The 20,346-nt window shown below is 36.4% G+C and overlaps 1 protein-coding gene and 1 long non-coding RNA gene across 3 annotated transcripts in view; one reads left to right on the forward strand and one right to left on the reverse strand.

The window, feature by feature from the left end:
* LOC131432527 (uncharacterized) overlaps positions 1-20,346 on the forward strand; it is a 178,569-nt gene that overhangs the window by 36,052 nt on the left and 122,171 nt on the right. Inside the window, exon 1 of one of the 2 annotated variants that reach the window (XM_058598858.1) lies at positions 2,692-2,895. The exons of the other annotated variant lie outside the window; for it this stretch is intronic. The gene's annotated coding sequence lies outside the window, so the exon portion shown is untranslated. Of the gene's footprint in view, positions 1-2,691; positions 2,896-20,346 lie in introns of those variants that run through there. 2 annotated transcript variants of the gene reach the window in all.
* The window catches only part of LOC131432528 (uncharacterized), a 62,842-nt gene that overhangs the window by 14,177 nt on the left and 28,319 nt on the right, over positions 1-20,346 (reverse strand). The window lies entirely within an intron of this gene.

Consider the following 20,346-nt stretch of genomic DNA (forward strand, 5'->3'; position numbering starts at 1 on the left):
CATTTGAATTGAAATATTACTTACAACGACCTCTAATGCGAATCATTGATCCCTTATTTTTATCTGCACTTATCTTGCGATTTTCTTTATTAGAAGTGAACTTAAGAAACTTCATTTTTACTAAATACTCGAAGGAGAACTGTTTCAAAAAATATGTTTAATAATGCTACTTAGAGAACTATATAAAATGCTTACCTATTTTAGAATTTATGGATCAACATTACTTTCAAACAAAGAATTAGCCAAATTTGTAATGTAAGTCATTATTGTGCTTTTCTTGTTGTTTTTCACGTTGCCGCGTCTCTAATGCTTGAGATTTGGTTTTATAGAACTAAAAAGTCTTGAATTCTGATGCACTACTTTCATTATCGAGAATATGTTTGTTTTCCGTATTTTTTAGAAACTCTCTGTTTATTTTTGCTGGGGTTCCTTGGAAACTAGTTCGTAGCAACTGAAACAGTGTTGCTCACGAACATTATTTTTATCGATAACAAAGGGTCACTAAAATTGTGGTAGCTGATGGTAAATCGTTAACGATCACTTATTTCGATTTTTCTTTGGAGTGTCTGGTCGTGTCGTCGGTAGAACTGTTCGAATAAATAAAACTAAAACGGCTTGCTGGGGATACGTTTGTTTGAGTTTCAGTTATATTATAGACCACCCATAGGAATCTTGCAGCTGCTGAATCTTCTCTTAGAGCACTCGGTTTTATACTCTCCTTAGGCGGCCTTTACACGATCATTGAAAGTGTCATTACTAAAAAGTAATGTCATTTTCAATAAGCGTGTAAAGGCAGTAACCCACATTATCAGATCCGAATGGATTCCGAATCAATTCCGAATCGGCGAGAAATTTTCATTCGGAATTTCATGTGGAAATCATAATGGATTCCGAATCAATTCCAACTCCAGTGCAACAACCGATTCCGAATGAACCGATTCGCCTACAACCGGTTGATTCGGAAATCATTCGGAATTGAGTGAGAAGATGCGGACTGAATTGTCAATTCGTTTTCTTCTTCTTCTTTCCTGATTTTGCACGTTTTCGTGCTGATTTTCAGTTTATTTTTAAACGAAAACATTATATAACTGAATATACAAATTTAAATCTTCATGTTTTTCGGATATACAGAACTAGTAAATAACCAGTTCTTCTTAGAATCCCAACATAAACTATTGAAATTCACTGGAAATTAACAAAACGGCTTACCTTAGTCAGCATCATCCATTCCTCTAGCTGGAGTGTAGTGAAATGGCTTAAGTCGCTTAAATTTCACACTAACACATTCATAAAATGAGCGAATATTCAATGACATTTATAATGTCACTGTCAATCAGGTTGATCGAGCAGCCAACTCAGGCGAAAATTCTAGCACTGAACCGATCGAGCACTAAAAAATCATGCAGTCGAGTAAGAATTCATTGCTCATTCCGTCATTTCGATAATGTGGGAATGACGAATTCTTCATAGAAAATTGGAATGTCATGACTTAGCAATCATTAGAAATGACATTCATAATTCTCGGCCGCTATAAAGCGAAGATCTACGAAAATGAAATTGTGACAATTTGGCATCATTGCTATTGCAGATCAGTTCTCGGTTAATTTTTCAATAGGGTGTATAAGCAAGTGACAGTTTCTCTTTGTTTACTTTCTCTTCTATTAATTACCAAGCGGTTTCCACGTTTATCACTCAACTATTTGCATGAAATGATACCCGAAACTTTCGACTTTTAAACAGAATAGTGATATCAAAGAAAATCTTTTTAATCACATCACAATAATCGAACGAGAGAGTGATAAAAGAGAAACTGTCACTTGCTTATACGCCCTAATGAAAAATCAACCGAGAGTTCAACACAGCTCGGTACGTTTGTCTGTGACAAACGTAAACATTGTATCTTGATTACAAGCACAGTTTTGCGAAATAAATGATATTATACGCTTGCTATTCAAAAATAGTCAATCAGCATTCTGAATTTGGTTCCAATTTAAATAATTTACTCCGACAGCTTCGGTCTAAGATTGTCACCAGTTGGTCTGGGCAAATTTTTCGCTTTAGGACGAGTTTGTTTTGGTTTAGAAACTGGTTTTTCACTGAAGTTAGGCTCGAGAATTGTGTCGCAATAATCTCCGGTTTGATTGAATCACTGCCGCGAATTCAATCAGCCAGTGACGACGCGCTATTCAAGAAAAATAACAGCCCAAGAACGTTTCGCTGCATTGCGTCGCAGCTTCGCTGACACATGAAGAAGCGTCGCTTTCGTAAGGTAATTGCTCCAATGGTGAACCAGGATCAAGATATTTATTCTGTAGAACACATCTAACAATAGCGGTGAGGATGATTATAGGAACTGATTCCGTACATTGTGTATCGGTTGTATTCGACGAATCGAGCAACATGTGAGATATTATTGCAACGCAATGGTTGGTTGGTAATTTGTACAGCTTTTTATCAATTCATTCGAGACGGACGCCGTTTTTTTTTTGTTGGTACACACATTCGGTGCGAAAGAAACGCCTGATGACGAGGTGTATTTTGCTTTTACTTGCCGAGCTTGGCGACTGTGAGTTGTGTACACTTACTACCAAGAGGAACCGGCCAATGCCGCCGGTCTGAAAAGCGACCGTTTTCAGTGTGTTTGGGATGAACGGACGCTAGTCAGCTAGTCATCGGACCCCTCGACGATTGTGTGTTAGTGATCAGAGCTCTGCGATTATCCAATTATCAATACGTTTTGTTTGTGGGAAATTTTGCTGCCATAGATTAGGAGTAAACTGTTTAACTATCGGATTACAACTACAACTTTTTACTGGGGGAAAAAAATCGAGCACCAACATCCCACCAGTGTTGGTGTTTTGCGAGTGCCACGATCGGATCTGCTTGCTGACCAAGGTAGGTGGGCACGTGCTTTTAAACAGTACCTCACCACGTAACAAGAAAGGCTTTACGCGTGAAGAGGCGCAGAACTTAGACATGAACCAATAGTAGACCTAGCAGGCCCCATCGATATTCGCCGAATGGCCTTCGAGTTCTCGGCCGGTCAGAATGGGTGTGTGAAATGGGGGAAAAACAAATGCGCCTCACGCCACCACCATCACCACCAGCACCGCCCAACGATTGATGGTCACGAAATGCCCCCACTCTCGTGACGTGTGTACTAACAAACAGCTTAAAAGTGATAGTCATTCAAATGCAATGTGTGTTAAATCTACATTCTACATTTACGCCAGAGGGACGGTTGGTCGGCTGGTCGGGTTCGGAGGGAATGAAGAATGATTAGATTGCGTGAAGAAACAACGTAGATTTTTATTTCTGATTCAAACAATGCGATTGCTTTCCACAGTACGGAGATGTCGGATGCTGGGTTTAGTGGTTATAAATGATAACTAAATTCAGATCGGTGAGTCCGTGTTGGTGAGTCCATCGACTGGCGAAAATAAATATATGCTTGTTTAGTACCAATCACAGGCAAGGCAGACAAAACACTCAAATGTTCTGCATTTTCACCGCCAATTTTAGCAAAAGACTTGGAGTAGGTGTTGCCAAAGACATAACCGCGAGATTGACGTAGGACTGCATTCGATGCAAGATTTTGTAGTGCTGATAAGAAACATTCGGAACTCTTTCAAATGGTTCTTTTCAGTACTACAATTTGTAACTTTTCCAAATGGTTCTTTTCTGTTAATATTCTAAACAAAACAAGAAAAATAAATCAAAAATCATTCCATGGTTTATATAAATGATTTATGAGGTTCGATTCACACGTGTTTTTCTCGCAGTTCGTTTAAGTCAATTCTCAAATACTAAATCAAACTCAGAGCAATGAACATAAAACTATTTAGAGAACAATGAACATAAAACTATTTAGAGAGATTTCAAGCTTCGTCGTTCCAGAAAACGCTTTATACGTATAAATATCCGCTTATATCCAGGTATATATTATTGTTTTTTTTGCTGAATTTTTTGTTTGCTGAATTGAAATTAACATTAATAAAACACAGCTTTCATCAACCTTAGTTTTTGGATTGCCGAGATTCTCAGTAATACATTTTGCCGATACGATTACCGAGCACACGGCTGTGCAAATCTCGGCATTTTTTGCCGAGTTTCAGCAAAAAAATTTAAGTGTGTGCATTAAATTGTCGCTGTCAGCATCTTCTATCAATTTTAACACGTTTCAGTGAACAATTCATGATATTTAAGAAAAACTCGAGTTCAAAATTATGGATTTCGAAGATGAAGTGGCTGGCACTTTCGGTTGCGGAGATATAATGTAATAAGTGACGTAAGCGACAAAACGCGTTGTGTTTTATTATATTATTTTAATAAAGATGGCTTAGTCGATATTAACATACCTAGGCTCGTTTAAAAACTACTATTGAGTTGTGGATCAAGTTCGAAGATGAAATGGTTGGCACTTCCGGTTCTAAAAATATAATACTATATGTGACGTAAACGTCTAACCGCACATTTTTCATCGGCTGAATTTTCTAGAAGATGACTTAGGTTTGTTTCAAAGCTAACAATGTCAATCAAATTTATAAGGGTTATGGCGAACATTTCCAGTTTGGGAGATGTAATGTTATAACTGACATAGCCGACAAATTCCAGTGTTTTTCTATGCAATGAAATTTCTCGTAGATGTGAGAATAAATTTAGAAAGACTTAAAGTCGTTTGAAAGCTTTGATAAGTTCACAACACCTAATGGCCGAGAAAGGATCTTACGGGGTCTGTTCAAAAAGTTCCCGGAATTTTTTAATTGCGCGCGTCTGGAGAGTCCGGTGGTCAAAATTTTTTTTTATTGTGTTGGTACATATGTCCCTAATGTATGGTGAAATTTTCAGCTGTATTCATTGTTTACATTCTGTCTTGTAGCGGCTGGTGTAGACGTGTTTTTTGAGCTCGGCGATTTTTGTTAGTTTGAACAATGGAAGAATTGAAGAGTCAAAGAATTTGTATTAAATTTTGCGTAAAAAATGAAAAAAAAGTGTAACCAAGTGTGCGAAATGTTACAGAGAGCCTACGGTGAGTCTGCTAGGAAAAAACAAGTGTTTACGAGTGGTATAAGCGTTTCCAAGATGGCCGCGAAGACGTTGAGGACGACGAACGCTCCGGTCGACCCAGCTCGTCAGTAATCGATGAAAATGTGGGAAAAGTGGAAAAAATGATTATGGATGATCGCCGAATCACTATTAGAGAAGTTGCTGATGAAGTTGGCATATCAGTTGGCTCATGCCATCATATTTTTTCAAATGTTTTGGGCATGAAACGAGTGGCAGAAAAATTCGTTCCAAAACTGCTGAATTTTGATCAAAAAAACAAACGCATTACCATCGCTCAGGAGCTGTTAAACGACGCCCCAACCTCCTTATTCACCAGATATCGCTTCGTGTGATTTTTTCCTGTTCCCAAAGTTGAAGAGACCCATGAAAGGGCAGCGTTTTTCATCGATTGAAGAGATAAAGGCAGAATCGCTGAGAGTGCTACAGAGCATTACAAAAAGTGACTATCAGGGGTGTTTCGAAGACTGGAAAAAACGCTGGCATAAGTGTATTATATCTAGGGGGGATTACTTTGAAGGGGACCATATAGATGTAGACGAATAAATAAATTTTTTTTCAGAAAAATGAGAATTCCGGGTACTTTTTGAACAGACCTCGTATAAACGTTTTATTGAAACTATTCAAATGGCAAGAGAAAGGCATTTTCACTACACTGGGTTGATTAGGAAGGTTTTAGTAATAAATAAATGATTTTTGGGTACGTTGAAGTGTTTCGGTTTCAATTTTTTTTGAAATGTGAGAAATCACAGTATTTGAGTTTTTCTAAAAATATATTAACAATTAACCATGTGTCCCCATTAAAGCTCTATTAGGTGAGAACGCATAGTGCACAACCAGTGGAACTAAGCACCATGCGTTTCCTTTGAATAGAGCTTCAATGGAAATGAACCCAAGTAACATTTTTAATATTAATAAATACTTGTAGCTGTCTTCAATGCTACATAATAAATCTTGCAATAAAACTTTAAACTCCACGAAAGCCTACTGAAAACCTCTATAAGAGCATGTTCCTGCCAAGTGGACCACTCTCCATAAGGTTTATAAATCAAAATGAAGAATCAGCAAAAACCTGCTTTAAAACTCCAAATTCAAGAAAATTTTGAAACCAGCTTTACGATCAACATTAAATTTATTTGGATGGAATGAATTCCGCTATGAATAAACTGACGTTTTGATAATATTTTTCTTGAGTATGTGTGTATTATGTCTGTTTTGAATGCAATCAGTAAGAATATATTAGACTTTTTTTACGAGTTTTAAGCTTTTTCCGAACGTAAAAAACTTCATGCGCTTTTATTTTTACCGTGAATGTAAGGATAAAAGTAAGAATTATAACTAATCGCCTTGAAATAAATGCGGTTTTTGCGAAAGTCTTCATGATTTATGAAAATTATTTTTTGTGCTTCATCATCATTTTTGTATAAAACTATTTCGTGGCGTTAAAACTTGTGCATACATTCTGAAAACGAATCATGAAAGTCCATCATGTTCCCTCGTTTTTGCATTTCAAAATTTATTTGATGTCAATAAAGGCTACGGCAAAGAACATCATAATGGCGGCCATGAAATTTCCTTCAATGCAAATTACACTCAATCTAAGAAGCAATAAATCAAATAACCTACAACTAATGTGTCATAAATGTACTTTAAAACCCTCAAATTTGCTCTAAGTGAAATTGTCATCCAATGAACACGCACACACACAAAACTAGATTTATGAAAGAATTTAACGGACAATAATGTTTTAAAGAAAATGTTTGAAAGCAATATTAAGAGTGTTTGCATGGTTTTATTCTAGTACAAATTGTTTTATTTTTAGTTCTGTTGTTAGTGTAGGTAAAGGGTTTTATAGAAGCTTTGAAAACTATGATATTACTGGTTAAAAGAGACACTTATTATAGTTGTCATAAAACAGGTAGTGATTGAAAAATCAATTATAAAACTCCTGTAAATTATATGGTTTTGAAACCATAAGGCATTCGAATTGTTACTTGGGAATGGTGGTTATTCATTTTATTTTTTTAATCAATATTGTGGTCGTAAAGATTTCCTAAAAAATATGAAATTGGGGGGGGGGTGGTTTAAATATCACATGTTTACCAGGCTATGGATTTTTTTAAACGAGGAGATGGACAAGCGGAAGAGTAAAATAATGATTTATTTTGAAGAAGGTATTTTGATGCAAATATGAACTTTTTGGCAGAATTTCATCTGTATATCGTTTAAAGTCGATCAGTAATAAAATACCAAAAACTGATATTATTCACTCATCACTGAGTGACGTCATAGCACAGTTCCAAATAAATCAGTTCAGAGAAATGTTGAACTGAGTTTGAAATTAAAATAATAGCTCTTGCTACACCTATCAGCATCGTGCTAAATTCTTACGTTGATTGAAACGTCACGAGCAGCTTACTGTGATTGTCAATACAACGCACCACTAACGCCATCTTCCTCCCGATCCGACGCAGTGTACCAGCACAAATAGATCATAATTGTTTGTTTCTGTGATTAGATCACAATTCAAGGCTCGCCTCTGTCAACCAACCGCGGCTTTTGTCTCCGCACAAGGGAGAGAGGGCAACCGAAAGAGCCGTGTATCGACGAGAGGCACACACAACAAACGTGGGCTGATTTCGTTCCGTGTTTTATCTATTTACGCCATGATGCCGGGTGAAAACTGTGCCACAGCATCCGTTTCGTCCGGTTATGTCGCTACTCGTGCGCATTCTATGTTTGGTTCAGTAACATCGAATTTTATATAGGGGTGAAGCTTTGATCTACCTTTTACGAAATGGGCGAAGGGCATTGCCGTTCAGTTTCTCTGTTCCTTTTTCATAATGCAAGTTTTTTTTTGTTCATTCTAGAGCTACGGAAATTTTCCAAAAATTCAAACTGTTTTTAATTTCCTTAGTTGACGATTGATACCCGTGGACGATAAAGTTAAATAGTTTTTTTTAACCTTGGCCTGTATAAGCGGTAATTTTTTTTCTTCTGTTCGGGTTCCATCCGATTCCTTCATTTTCGTCACGGCTAACGTGACTTGTCATCGCTGCGAAGCGAATGAAGCGTGCTATCAGTCCGTCAGTCAGTCATTACGCAACCCAGTTGAGGAGAATCTAGTCGCTCCACATATCCAGCGAGCTAAACAAATCTCAATTGTTTACTCAACAGACAACGATTTGCTTGCCTTTGCCCGCTGTCTCATTGCCTTGTTTAAACAACTACGACGCACATACCGCTAGCGGTGCCGGGATCGTGGTCAAAATTTTTTATTGATGCTGTTTGCAAAAATTATATTATACATCACCATCCCAAATGGGAGATTCCGTTTGGAGCTACAGTTGCAATTTAGCTAGCGATTTGCGATTTCGGTCACGAATTTGCAATTGCTGTGCGATGCCAGCCGTTATGATGCCAAATTAGAAACCACGAGTCAATTGTCCCCTTAAGAAACGGTTCTTATCTACTCGATACCAAGTTAGCATAGTTTTGTTTGTTCTTCACTTATCTAAAACGTACGTTAAGTTACTCAATTTATGTTGGTCATATGAAAATAGCTCCAACAACTATGAAAAATCACATTAAATTTAAAACGGCGGATGGATCAGCTCAGAGACACGTGGCGAATACTTGCATATGGCACCACGATCGACACTATTTTAGGTGCAACATTCGCATCACGACACAATTCTTTTGGTGCTACATTCACTTCACGCAAAATATTTGTTTATTTTGTTTTATTCCGTTTGATTCACGTGTTATTCAAACGACATCGAAATAAAGTTGTCTTTTACTCTTATGGTGAAACCAGAAAGAAAGCGACAAGCGACGCAAAGCGAAGTGATGCGGAACTTGACAGATCGCACGAAGTCCCGCGGCAGAACTCTGTCCATCACGGAAAACCCTCCAATCAAAAATTTAGTTGAAAAATATGTTGTTTATAATACTGTCTAATGTCAAAGACAGCACAAAGCAAAACAAAAATCGCAATGGAAAATCAACCATTACTTTAGTTGAAATTGAAACGCGTCTCTTAAACATTTTCATGCAAACGAAATTCGCTTATTATACGTTTGTAAAACTCGTGAAGAGTAACTTTTGAATGATAGTAAATTAATGTTTATCATAACACTAGTTGTCAGAATATTAATGTGATGATCAATTATCTACATCTTTACTGCTCTGGTGTTACAAGAAGAAACGATTGATATAAAGTAGTGCTATGCATAGAACTGATAGCCGTTAGAGATATTGCAATTAACAAAACGTGTTTAACCCAAACTAGAAACCAGTGAATTGTATGCGTTTGAATTTTGGTCTTAAAACCAACTTGATTCTCCATCGTGAAATGCATGTTAATGAATGAGCATCATGTTATCTTCAAGTCATGTACAAAAATTATATGAACAAAGTGATTAACTTGAAAATGTTTAAAATACATTCATATAATCTGTTGAAACTGTAAGTTGCAATGGTTCAAATAATAAAAATCAGTGCATTCGGTTCGACTTTTTGTCGTGAATACGACTTACTTTACTATGGGGCGCCTTTTCAAAATGTACCCTCTGAGAGAGTGATAAGTTTTTGATCGTGAATATCTCTTGTTGTATCTAACGAATCAACATAATTTTTGCTACATGCCATCGGAAATATGATCACAATTTTATGATAAAATTTTCAATTGTGTGACATAATCTCAAATAATTCAAAATTAAACTTTTCTGAAATGTTTGGTATGAACGAGTATCAAAGAGGATAATTCAGAAGGAGCGTTTGCCTTTCTCGTATTTTGAAAGCTCATAGCTCAGTGATCTGTGAAAGGATTTATATAATCTAACTACCAATAGAATCGAAATTTTTCAATTTAAACGTGTATAGCGTATGTAATAGTACACTATTGAAAAACCTGTCGCATTTGATCCATGTCAACACCAGCCAATCAGAACGTGTTCTGAGGAAGAGAACAAAATATCTGCTGCTGTACAACAAATCGTTCGAGAAAAACAGTGCTTAATATCGTAGTGAGTTCCACAATTTGGTCCTTCTGAAAGGCATGAATGAATCCCGTAAAGCATCCTGATAGTTTCTTTCAATGAAATGCAAATCCGAAATGAAATAATCGACTTTAAAATTCTATATGCTGCTATTTTTATAGCCGGTAGGATCGCCCATTAGTGAAAAAGCTACAAACGAAACCACGTAAAAAGAAACCTCCTAACAAAAATTGGATCAGTTTGGATTCTATCGCTACTGCGAGCAGATGTATTGTGTGTCGTTTGCAAAGCTAGTTTCGCTTCCGACAAGAGCGATTACGTCACAGTTTCTAGTCGTTTGTATTGGTGAAAAAGCAACGAAAAGGGAACAACGGTGGAGAGCATCATACAAAATCAGCCGTTCCAATGGCTCTAAAAGTTTTCTAAAGAACTATTAGGATTTCTTCTTCGCAAATCGAAGGTAAAAATCCTCAGTTTAGTACAAATCTAGAACTGTTTGATTAGATTTGTGCATTTTTCGCTGTGTGAAATTCATATTAATCGAGATCAAGTGAAGCCTTCTTTGTTTTTACCAAAAATCTGAAAAAGGGGAATGTTTGCATAATTCATACAATTGATCAACTAACTGATATTCGGAAGTGTTAAGGAACATGTCAGTTGTTTTCGTATTCACGACATCCAGTTATGTCTCTGACATTACCCACCCACCTTTTTTATTCGTAAGTAATATAGTGGTCACAATTAGAAAGTTTCGTTGACACCAGCACTACTAAAAGACAGTATATTGAAAACAAAAATAAAAATGGTTTCAATGAATAATTCATTCAATATAAAGCAACAACAACATAAACTTTTATTTATACCGTCATAATATAATATATTATTTATAATAAATATTACATATTTTTATGTATCTTAACATACTAAATTTTCATTTAAAAAATCAGAACGTATATCAATAAGGAATATTTTATTGTCATTCAAAATCAATACTTTTGCTTAAGTTGAAATTACTAATCGTAATATCAAAAACAACTAAAACCGATTAGTTTTTCAACTCGCATAACTGTTAAATAAAAAACAAGGTCGGTTGTTGTAACTAAAATCTTTATTGAAATTGAAAGGTGTGTGTCTTAACTAACTGACAGCATCTTTTTTTCAACCAAAAATTTTGTTATTTCAACCATCGTTTCTGTTGATCGAAAATACAAAAATGACAGTTTAGAAAAAACAACAATCGATTAGTTGTACCAAATTTCAACCAATCAAATTCAGAAATACAACTAATATTTTGGTTGTTTCACGATCGCGAGGGGTTCCGTGTATATATGCAAAGTAGACAGTTTTTGATTTCACTTATCTTTCCACAAAATATACAGCTCTTTTTCCTGAATCCAATTTACATGTTTTCCAGTTCCACGAACAATGGCGACGTGATGCTTTGCAAAATCGAAAAGAAACATTAGATGATAAGTGTCTCGCCGAGTTTCAGTAAAAGCTAACTTACTGTTTGAAATCTCGGCAAACGGTTTTGCCGATCCCGGTATATTTCTTGTTTACTGACGACGTCGCCAAACTTCTGCAAAAGAACGCGCTTTACCGAGATATCACCATATTACTTTAACGATTTTCGGAAAAGAGCATGTGGATTACTGGACAATCAGTAAAATGTTGTGTTTCCGATCTAATTCGGCATTTCATAATGCCGACCTTTAGAATCGGATTTCTCGCTGTCTGAATAAGAAAATAATAACTAAACGAGCTATCATCCTAAATTTAAAAATTATTTTACTGTTCTCAGATATTCTTTCGAAAGTTTCCAAACCATTTGAATAGCTAAATAGGCAATGATACCAAAATAAACTATTGCTGTGATATTGGTTTGCACTTCCCTTCTGCTCGGGTAGGCCACAAAATGTTTGTAGTCAAACAATTTTGCACTTAGAGCAAATTCAGCAGCTGCAAGATTCATATGGGTGGTCTATAATGTAAATTGAAACTGAAACAAACGTATCCCCAGCAATCCGTTTTAGTTTTATTTATTCGACCAGTTCTACTGTCAAATTTAAAACTGGTATACACTGCCGTTCTATTTTTTCTATATTTGAAACACATATAAAACGCTGCTGGGACTGCCAGTTTATTTTGTTATATTTTCTAGATTTAAATTTTAAAACTGACATAAATTATGCATCTAGAACTAGAACACTCCTGAATATGCCCTTAGAGCAAATTCAGCAGCTAGAAGTTCTATATGGAAGATCCATAATAGAGCAGAAACTGGAACAAACGTATCCCCAGCAAGCTGTTCTAGTTTTATTTATTCGACCAGTTCTTCTGTCAAATTTAAAACTGGTCTACGATGCGTTCTATTTTTTGTATATTTGAAACACGAGTAAAACACTGCTGGGGCTGCCAGTTTTTCTGGTTATAATTTCCAGATTTAAATTTTGTAACTGACATAAATTATGCATCTAGAACTAGAACACTCCTGAACATGCCCTTATACTTCCTTCGCACCGCCTGCTTTGTTTGCGAATAATGACGTTTTTGTTTGACACCTACGGTGAGGCAATCGCAATGTGCTGACTTTGTGGACCGTTTTTGAAATAGAAACAAAAGCATATTTTCCATTAGTCTTTAGCATCGACTCTATACGAATCATCTAAATGGTTTCAGTTTCGCCAGTCATGCCTAAATAATGGCTCAAGTTTGTTGCCGACACCAGCACACCAAACGTAGCTGCACTGCCAACCAACCAGAATAAACTGTTTTTAAATTTATACTACTGTTTGATAAATTTATTGCTGGGTGGGGACCGAATCAAGTTGATAGACAAAGAAACGAGGGGGGTTTTCATACCGCACGCACGTTTCATTCGACCGGGACGCAATCTTCGTTCAAAAATCGTAGCCTAATTGGCTGTCACAAAGGCAATCCAATCAAAACGGATGCCATTCTCAAAACAAATTACCCACAAAATGGACGCCGTTGTGCGGGTCTATTCTGGTTTATGCACTGCATCTAGATAGAAGAATATCGTTCCGCACAACGCGATCCCAGCAGTCGGCTTTGTTATTTTTTTTTCGTCGATTAAAAATGGCGTAGGCGCAAAAGCGAGCGCTGTCTTCGCCTATACTGCGGCGTTGCGTATAAAACAAATGCTTTCACATGCAGACGGTAAATTATCCGCAATGTCGGCATCCTCCCCTGTTCGGTCGCCGTGTCAGGATCATCGTCATCATTAATGGAGACATCTTGTTGCATTTGTGTTGGTGTTCGGAAGGTGAGGAGGGGTCCAGTGATCGTGAAAAAAAGCGACCAGATCATGTGGAATTTCCTATCCCATAGATCGTTGAAATTGAGAAAGTACTAGTGCGGACAAGTCTGTGTAATGTTGGAAAGTATTTTCTATGAAGTATAACGACACCGTCGACAGCATTTTCCCCACACATTTTGAAAAAATCCTGTGATTTAACATTTTTTTAGATGCTCATAAATGGAGCGTCGCAGCTCACGTAATTTTACGTGCAAGAAGGTTTAATATTGTGTCTAAAATTCCATGACATGAAATTCATTGAAATAAAAAAAGTAATGTTAGCTACCCGATGTGTCTTGAACCGAGAATAAACGGATTACAAAGTACGTCCGCTGATCGACTGAGCCACAGAAGCACACATCTGCTTGGTTGGTAAAAGATGTATTTAAATTCATACAGTCTCACCCACTAGCCGAATGCATATTATAGTCAAAACCAGTAAAATTCATGCTAATCCAACATTAAGTCATTATAAATGAAATTTCCCGTCATTTCACAAATTAAGTCTTCATAAATTACATCGTATGAGGGATTGAGTCACCTGCAAAATTGAAATTTTTTTGGTGTGCAGGTTCTATCAATTACATCAAATGTTACACCGATGTGATCTCAAAAGTTGGAAGCAAGTGATTAAACTTCATATACTTCGATTTGAGTAGGCACCCGTCTTCAGTATAGCAAACCATATGTTTTTTTTCGGTCCGAGGGACCTATATTCAAGCTTCATGACTGACTTTTCGAAAGGGCGGATGTACTAAATCGTTATTTGCGCAAACATGGTATCCATAAATAAGTTGTAAGAAATCGATCAGGTACTTATGAAAATTACTTCCACTTGATGTACCAAAACACTATGTGCTGTATTTTAGGTAAACCGACAAGTTATTGTGAGAGACTCAACTCAAAAATCTCTAATTTTCGTGTGATAAACAAGGTAAACCTTAAAACGATTGCATTACTTATTGTTCGTTTACGTTGCAATCAGCTCATTTTGAAGTTTCGATTTTGATCTCATCAAGATGGCGTCGTGACATTGGGCCGTTGAAGTTTTGCAAAAACTTTCAACTTGGTTTAGTTGTAACTTATCCATTATTCGAAAATAAAAACTCGAATCAAATTTACTTCGAATGATAGTATTCAAAACATTGCGAAAATAAGTTTAGGTAAGATATTTTATTTGGTCGATTGGTTTTGCGATTCTTGAAAAAGCATTTAAGTTTTTACTCAGGCCTTTAAAATGGCCGGTTCAGATCCAAAGCCCAGTTTCACAATACAGGTTCACAATCCTGGTCCAGAATCCAGCGTCCAGCGTTTTGAACTCAAGTTCAGAATCAAGGTGCATTCGAGAAAAATTCCTTTCTCATTGTGAAGTATCGAAGTGACCAGATTAGAGGGTTCTTTTCAGTATCAGTAAATTTATCCCGAAGAACAAATTGCGATATTTTTATCCATTGAAATAGGGAAGTTAGCATTTCTGCTCTTGATGGTTCTGCCTTGTTGAACTAATTCTCGGTTGATTTTTCATTAGGGCGTATAAGCAAGTGACAGTTTCTCTTTGTCTACTTTCTCTTCTATTAATTACCAAGCAGTTTCCACGTTTAACACTCAACTCTTAGGACAAAATGATACCCGAAACTCTCGACTTTCAAGCAGAGTAGTGAAATCAAAGAAAATCGTTTTAATCACATCACAATAATCGAAAGAGAGAGTGATTAAAGAGAAACTGTCACTTGCTTATACACCCTAATAAAAAATCAACCGAGAATTATTGTCTCACATTCAGTCAGACACTACACAGCAAAAAATTATAAAATTTACAAGTGACGTAAATCCACCTATGACACAATTCATAAGAACGTTATTCGTAAAATGACTAAATTTTACAAGAATGATTTAAATATGTGTCGAACATACAACAACACTAAACCCCCTCAAGTAGAAGGTAAAATAGAATTCATTTCTTTCTTCTGATCATGCTTATATGAGCCTGCCTAGGCTAGCTTTTCCGTTCTAAATTTATAACTAGAATACCTATCCGTCTTTTCATTTCATATTTTTCGCCTCTCTGAGTTAATACTTGCCGAAAAGAACCAATCAAAATCGATAAAGTAGACATTATGCGGCAAACAAAACCACACAGATAAAAATATTTTGTGAATTTACATCTATTTTCATGCACATATTTAGAGCAGGTAATTAAAAATAAAGTTACTTTACAATTCTGTAGATTTCAATAGAATTTAATCGCAAACTAAGCGTAAATTGAAAGATACAGTTATATTCATTGAAAATTCAACGCAATCCAATTTAGTTTTGCATCGATGAAGGTTTTCAATCAAAATCTCGATTCAACACATGTCTATTACATGTTACTAATGATTTACATGTCGTGTAAATTCCATTATTTCTTTCTGTGCAGATAACATATGCATTAAAAGTGTGTTTGATCTACGGTAAAAATGAGTCATTTTTGATGCTCGAAGATGTCGGTCTCATAAGACCTAAATTTACTCGAATTTTTCTAGGTGTGTAGTGAGACGACTAGTCAGACAATTTATTTTTCTTTGTCCGTCGGTTGCACCAAACCAGAGGCAATAATTTCTGAACAATATTCAACAACAGAAGCTTTGCACTCAAAGAAAATGCACTGTAGCTTGCGAAACACTACACACTTAAAAAAATCCTGTGATTTTACATCTTATTAGATGCACATAAATGGAGCGTCGCAGCTCACGCAAATTTACGTGGAAGAACATTTAATATTGTGTCTAAAACTCCATGACATGAAATTCATTGAAATAAAAAAAATAGAATACTGGTAGCAACCGCCGCGACTTGAACCAAGAGTAATTGGATCGCAAGTACGTCTGTTAATCGACTGAGCCACAGAAGCATGCATCTGCTTGGCTGGTAAAAGGTGCATTTAAATTCATACAGTCGCACCTGCTAGCAGAACGTAAGTTACAGTCGAAACCAGTAAAATTCAAGCTCATCTAAGATTAAGTCATTACAAATAAAATTTTCCGTCATTTGACAAATTAGGTCTTTATGAATTGCATCGTATGACGGATTAAGTCACCTGTAAAATTAAAATTTTTTTGGAGTGTAGAAACATTCAACAACTCAGTTCTTCTAAGAACCTAAAATAGATCTTTTATAACTAGTTGATTTTTTCTTCAATTGAATTACTTGTGTCATTATTATTTTCATTCGAGCCACGCGCAGTTCTGTGACTGGTCATTTTTATTATTCTAGTCTGTTTCGCTTAATTTAATTGTGTGGTAGAATCGTTACGCAAATTAAACAATTCGACAGTCCCACGACAAAAGGGCCAACTACAAATGACAGTTTCTCTTTACTTTTACTTTTTCTTTCACGATTTACCGGATTGATTTTATGTTTGACGCTTTACTCATCGCAAAATTTTCTAATTAAAACTGCAAGCTTTCGATTTATAATGGAATCTTTCAAACAGTTGCAGTAATGGCTCCTTAATAGATCAGAAAAAAATAGTAACCAAAGAGAAACTCCCATTTTTCAGTTAGGCCCTTTTGTCGTGGATCTGTTGAATTCATTAACTAACGAAAAAAGTTGCAGTCGTAATCGCATCACCCAGTTATGTCTCTGATATTAGCCACCCACCTTTTTTTCAGAGTTGTCCAGTTCTTACAACTTCTTTTTGTACGCCGTTTCTGCGCAGTTGAGACTTTTTGATTTACGATGATTTAATGAAAAGCGTGCATTTTTAATATCATGTCTAAATAAAAGATAAACTCAAGATATAAGAGTCTGCGATTTCTTATGCATCATTTGAATTGGACCCCTCGATGAGCTCGGTTCACTGTCAGTTTCAGTCTTTTGAAGCAAAACAACAAGCGTCTGATCGCTAGGCGCGTCGTAACTATGACAATGACTGTTTATGTTTGAAAAAATATCAAGTTACAGTATGAACGATATTGAGAAATTTTGCCTCATATCCAGTGATTCTTAAAATAAGAAAGTAAAAACTACTTAGAACCATTGCCTAGAATTTATTTAGTTTGTTTTTGTCTCATCTAATGAAGCATCAAAGTCAGTTTTGGCAAGAAATCATTCTGTTTACATTCAAACAGATGTTTGCTTCCTCTCTAACTAGTATTGTTTCCATGGTATTTTGCCGGAACTAGTCGACGCTTATTACCGGAGGGTCAATAAAATTACATTATTACTGAACCAACTGGTTCACGATTACTGACCCAACATTTTTCAATGAACCGTATGGGACATTGTAATCTTGAGTTTATCTTTGTCTAAATGCTTGGGAACAGTACAGTCACAGTTGCTAGTAATCTCTAAAATCATATGCTGCCGTTTAAATGACTGTTTCAAAAATTGAACATTTTGTAAAAAGTAAATTGTTCCAGCTGAGAGTTTTTCGTTTTCAAAAAAAAAACTTCAAATTTACAACAAATGTTCATTTTTATAACTAGTTTAATATAGCAAAAAATAGAAAAATATTTAATCATTTTTGTGCATCTTTTAAGGAGTGTTTAATCATCTTTTTAAGAGTGTTTAATTAAAGGAACGGGTCATCTCGCCGAAAGCCATTACGTCGAAAGGGCCATTTCGCCGTATGGGTAATTTCGAATACACCACATCAATAGCTAGGAAACTACAAAATTAGACCTTTTAATTGATTTCCTAAAACTTCTTTCTGGACATCATTTCTGTACACGTTCCGAGTTACAAAGATTTGAAGAAAATGCATGCAAAAAATGCATTCGCCCTTTTTAAAAATTGAAATAAATAAATTGAAATATAATGGTTCAGAACTAATTGGCTCAAGTGGCACATTCCCATGGTTATTTGGAGATTTGTGCCCTACCGTAGCTTCTCATCAATTTCCTGATGTGAAGGGAAGGATAAAAGGAACATAGAAGGGAATTGTGAAGTGGGTGAGGTGGTAAAACAGCACAAAACATAAAGAATCAAATCATTTTGCATCCCCGAAAAGTTGCTGAATGCTCTGCAGGTGCCAAAATGCACAGTTAATAAAACCTCCAAACCCCGAGAGGATTTAGAGATTTTACAAAAGCGACACCATTCTGCATTCCCGGAAGAATGCAGAACGATTCCCACGTATGTACGAGCAGAAGTTAATTCGGCACCCCATAAAGGAATCCAAACAATCTGCTAAAACCTATGTAAGGTCAATACAGAAAAGATTCATTCGCTCCAGGAAGAACGATGAACCCTTCTAACTATAGCTCCTCACCACATTGGGTGAGAAATGATAGAATATCCTTTAATTTTAGCTCCGCATACACAGACTCAACCATGTATGGAGAACCAAAACCCCGGATACGTAGTTGCGTCAATGTGGGACAGTTACATATCAGATGATGTGAAGTACCATAATCGCATTCACACAAATCACACGAATAATACTCAGCACGTTGAATAGTAGCCATGTGATAATTGAGTTTTCAATGTCCAGTCAGAGCAATGATGCTTGGAAAAATGCAGTAGACACTTTGACATTTTCAGATTTAAATCTGGTAGAAATGCTTTTGTCTGAGCGCAAGTTTGCAAGCTGCGCCAGTAGCTGGCATGTTTGGATGCAGCCCAAGAACGAATCTTGTGCTTTATCCAACTTCTATCGTGCGGTTAAATTTGACCTAACCTGCAACCCAGTTCAGAATTTCACATATGGAAAGTTACTGGAGTTTATTTTGCATAAGCATAAAAAAATCTTGAGTAAAACTTACTTTTATCGACGAAATATTCTTACCTAAAGTTGGAGCATTTTTATAAGCGAATAGTAAAAAGCAAACTGCACAGAAGTGATTTCTTTAGAAAAAATTGAACTTACAGCTATTAAACTGTCAAAAACAGCCGTGCTCTCGATCATGGTTGTTTTTTGACATTAGAGTAAACAGCTACTCAGCTGTCAGAAGGAGTGAAAGTTATTCGCTAAATGGTTTGCAGTTGAAAAATTATAATTTTACAACTTTTACAATAAATGGAGCCTAGAAAAAAAAATGCTGATAGCGACAGCGGTGACTTGAACCGTGAATCATCGGATCACAAAGTCCGTCCGGTAATCGAATGAGCCCTAGAAGCACACATCTAGTTGACATATAAATAAATACAGTCGCACTTGCTAGCCCAATGCAAATTGCAGTACAAACCAGGAATATTCATGCTAATCCAACATTAAGTCATTACAAATGGAATTTACCGTCATTTAACTAATTATGCCTTTATGAATTGCATCGTATGTGGGATTAGGTCACCTGCAAAATAGGAATTTTGTATGTGTGATACATATGATAAAAAAAACTTTTTTCATTGGTATCTTTCGTTGAATCCTATATCTATACTGAATCCATAGACACTCAGCGTAAAAGCGTCTGTTTGCATGATCGAAACGTCGGCATCCCATTCAAGCACTGATGAGCTACATGCGAAACTGGTCAACTGAGAAGGATAGAAAAAAACGAAAACAGAAAAAAAGATGTGAGTACTGACGCTTTGCGATAAGGAAAGTTTAATACTACTAGAGTAGGACTCAAGAGTGTAACCAAGAACAGTGAACGCATACGGTAAAGAAAAAGTAGCCAACCACCTACCTTGTACACTGGTTGGTTGTGTAAGCACGGCGAGAAAGAGAAAGACGTCGTCGAGGCACGAGTTTAAAGTGGCGTCAATGGCGATTTGCACCTCATTTCGATTGCACACCCGTGATGCCATCCTTACGAAGGGCGCTGCGTTCCAGGAAAGCAACCGATCTCAGCAGTGATGATTAAGGCTGGCAACACTGACTGCTCGTTTGGTCGTTGTATAGTAAATATTATTTTTCGAAACCTTCAACACTTGAGCGGAAAAGGGATGGACGTTGCAATAATCGATATAACTTTAGATGCACGGCGCCCCACTTGTTGTGTACCGAAAGGCAGCACGTGAGAAATGTCGCTGTCGCAG

This window comes from Malaya genurostris, chromosome 2 (assembly GCF_030247185.1).
Source record: "Malaya genurostris strain Urasoe2022 chromosome 2, Malgen_1.1, whole genome shotgun sequence".
Lineage (NCBI taxonomy): Eukaryota > Metazoa > Arthropoda > Insecta > Diptera > Culicidae > Malaya > Malaya genurostris.